Source organism: Morone saxatilis, unplaced genomic scaffold, assembly GCF_004916995.1.
Source record: "Morone saxatilis isolate NCDOM2014 unplaced genomic scaffold, NCSU_SB_2.0 Contig14, whole genome shotgun sequence".
In the NCBI taxonomy this organism is placed as follows: Eukaryota; Metazoa; Chordata; class Actinopteri; family Moronidae; genus Morone; species Morone saxatilis.
Genome location: NW_023339696.1, coordinates 21,866,257 through 21,870,195, shown reverse-complemented (window position 1 = coordinate 21,870,195; position 3,939 = coordinate 21,866,257). Strand labels below are relative to the sequence as shown.

The 3,939-nt window shown below is 46.8% G+C and overlaps 1 pseudogene; it reads right to left on the bottom strand.

Moving 5' to 3' along the window:
- Positions 1–3,326, bottom strand: LOC118323275 (annotated as a pseudogene).
- Positions 3,327–3,939: the final 613 nt, after the last annotated feature.

Here is a 3,939-nt window from a genome sequence, read left to right as displayed (position 1 = left end):
CTCGTTTTATTTATTTTTAACGTCGGATTCTCATCAGTGAACGATGATGACATCAGACGATGACAACGATTATGATGATGATGATTGGCTGTCGCCCCCGGCAACGGCTCAGCGGTACACAGCGGAGGAAGAGGAGGAGGAAGAGGACACAATCTTCCCGTCGACGACCTCCTCCACCACCGTCACCACACGCTTGGTGGTCGTGGATGACGAGGTGGATGTGCTGACGCTGTGGACCAATCAGAGAACAGAGTCAGATTACTTCCTGCTGAATATACGGAAGATGAGCGGGGCCAATTCTGAAACATGTATTTGAGTTAAAAGAATAAAAGCTAAACAATTCAGATGTTTCTTTCTGAACCAGGTTTTATCTGTAACCTCCTCAGGTGTGATCGCTCTCACCTGCTGCTCGCCTCTCCGTCCAGCAGCCTCCTGTATTCGGCAATCTCCAGCTCCAGACGGGTCTTGATGTCCAGCAGCATCTGGTACTCCTGCGACTGTCTCTCCAGGTCGGCCCTCAGCTGCGTCAGCTGCTCCTCCAGGGACGTCACCTGCAGGAGGAGAAGAAGAGGAAGAAGAAGGTTCATCGAGTAGAAACGTGAAAAACGCTGAGTCACTTCTTCAGACCGACAGGTGGGAGCGTCTCACCTGCATCTGGTACCCGGAGAGCTGCATGGCGTAACGGTTCTGTGTCTCAGCCAGCGTGGACTCCAGCGACGCTTTCTGCACAACGAACACATAAACTCAGTTTACACCCTCAGTAAGAAACATTTATTTATTTATAGTTTATTATTGTTATCAAGTGTTATTATTTCTTTACCATCTGTTGAAATCTGCACTATGTTTGAATTGAACTGGTTTATATTGATATTAATGGGAGTGGAGGGACTCGTGTTTTAGTCACCTTAAAAGTCGCTAAAGTACGGAAGACAATTAGGGCCACGTGTGAAAAACAACTTTGAAGACCCCAAAATATAATGAAAAAACTAAAGCTAAACATTTTAAAACAATAAAAACTAAACAGAAAAATCTTCAATGAAACTGAACTTAACATAAACAAACATTGATTTTTTTTATTATTATTTATAAAATATTTAAGAAAATAAAAATAAAAACAATAACAACTCACCATCCCCAACATGGACTGCAGCTCGATCTGCAGCGACTGCAGCGTCCGTTTGACCTCTGTGATTTCTGTCTTTGACGTCTGCAGAGTGACCGTCTGAGTGACCACCTCCTTGCTCAACGCCTCCGACTGCACACACACACACACACCACACACAGGCACACAGGCACACACACAGCAGGTTTCAGTCTACACTTTCAACACAGGAGGTTGATCTCCACAGGAAGTGATTTCACGCGTTACCTTGGCCTGAGAACCAGCTCTCCAGCTCTCTGTGGTTCTTGCGGCGAGTGCCCTCGTAGTACGCCTACTGCCGATGACTTCGACAGGTCCGCTCCCGGGCGCCGACAGCTCCTGCAAACACAACCAGAGTGTCACTGCGTTCACTTATTCACTTAGTGATGAAGATGAGCCTCCTCCTCCTCCTCCTCCTCACTGACCTCCTGGTGGTTCTTCTTGAGGAAGATCAGCTCCTCCTTCAGACCCTCGATCTGCATCTCCAGGTCCGACTTCGCCAGAGTCAGTTGGTCCAGGACTCTCTTCAGACCGCCGATATCGGCTTCAACCGACTGACGCATCGCCAGCTCGTTCTCAAACCTGCAGGAGAGGAGGAGGAAGAGGAGAAGGAGGAAGAGCATCAAACATCAGCACATAAATGAGCTGTTAACATTTGGATTTATTCTTAAAACTAAACACTTTTTTATTAATTATATCAATAATATAGTTTTGTATTAAACGTGTTCAAATCATCTCTGCTCATTAGATTCTTTCTGATCGTGTTTGAACATTCAAATGATCATTATTTATTATTATTATTATTATTATTATTATTATTAATCTAATAATACTTATTATTATTAATGATCATTAATTACTGTTAATGAGTCCTTATTTTCAGAGCGATAATGAAGTGGAATCATTCTGTAATCTATAAATGATGAAGTTTAAAGTAATCTATAGTTCAGTCAGGACCACTTTTGTCAAAAGAACTTTTATTTCAAAAGCAGAATATTATGTATGGTATGGTTCTGTTCTGGGACCTCCTTGCCCTTCCACCAGCATACATGGAAGAGTTTGATACAAAGAGAGCGGCAGCAGAGACCCCCCAGGGTAAAGAACAGAGCGAGCATCAATGCAATCAGAAATAACATTGATTAATCAGATACAACATAAAAAAGGAGCTGGGTTGTAGAGGAAGCAGCAAAGATAGGCAGGCTACAGTTTCTTGGTACTCACTTGGTCCTGAAGTCCTCTGCAGCCAGCCGGGCGTTATCGATGCTCAGGTGGATCGCTCCGTTCGTTCTGACGGCGCCTTGAATCTGACATCACAGTGACATCATCACATCACTCAGTTCAGAAACAGAACCAATAATCAATATCTACTCCCAGAGGCCCCGCCCAATGAGTTCACTCTCTGGCCCTGGCTGCACCTGCACCCGTGAGGATGAGGAGGAGGTTTACCTTGGCGGTGATGTCAGCGATGGTGGCGAAGAAGGCGCTGTAGTCCCGGGTGGCGGGGCCCACCTTGCTCTCCAGGAACTGTCTGATCTTCAGCTCCAGCTCGGCGTTGGCCTTCTCCAGGGAGCGCACCTTGGCCAGGTAGGTGGCCAGGCGGTCGTTGAGGTTCTGCATGGCGAACTTCTCGTTGCCGATGGTGCAGCTGTCCATGCCACCGGACACGCTGTAGCTGGAGGAGGACGAGTAGCCTCCTCCGAAGCCGCCGCCGCCACCCATGGAGGCCGAGGAGATGCGCACGCCGCCGCCTCCTGCTCCCCCATGCACGCTGCCGGCCCTCATGGAGGAGATGCGACTGCCGCCACCGATGCCGATCATGGAGCCACTGGAGCTCCCCATGGAGGACCGCATGGACATGGAGGAAGTGCGAGAGATCATGATTCTGCTGTGGCTGCCAGAGACGACACAGAGAGGAGAGTGAGGAGAGTGAGGAGAGTGAGGAGCACACGTTTCTCGCCTTCTATTTAAGCCTCCTCCTGCCAAAGAGCTGTCAGTCACCCTGCAAATACCATGACGACAGGTGAGGCGGGGAGCCAGGTAGTGGAGGCCTGTTGTGGGTGTGGCAGCGAGGGATGGTCAGGGAAAAATGTAACCTTCAAACCTGCTTATTGGAGTGACAATGATGGCTCTGCTCAGCGCCGGGGGGAAGGTCTCTACAACCTCCAGGCCTCCTGCGACCTTTCAGGATTCGAACTACCGAGCTGAAGCCGTCGGGACAAGTAGAGAAAGTTAATTCAGGGAAGTTTACTGTCGGTAAATGTCAGCATGTGGAATGAGCGTGGGCGTAATTATACAGTAACACTCAGATAATAACAGCTGGTAACGTCGCATCCTCCCAAACAAAGAGTATGTTTAATCTGAAGACCTGCAGCAAATCTGTGCAACTAATAATGAAATATTCTATAATGAAAATACAGTCGTTAGGTTTCATTAAATATTTCCTCACTGGGAACCAGAACTGTTGGGTAGAAAGTTTCTACACTGACTGATGCTAACCTGTATATGTTGGACAATTAGCATCATTAGCATCAATAATTAGCTATATTGACAATACTCAGCAGCTGATTGGCTGATTGGGACAATAGAGGAGGTTTGGGGTTATTGAGGACACTGAATCTATTTCTGATATTTTCAAAATACAAAATAGACGTTTGAACCAGAAGTGGACCTATATCAGCTCCCAGTGGCTGATTGTGGTTAAATTAAAATGTGGTTGTCTTTTTGACATTGATTAGCCTAGCATATAGCATATCTAAGTACAGGAAAGGAGAAAGTTGACAGAGGCTTGCTCAACTGTT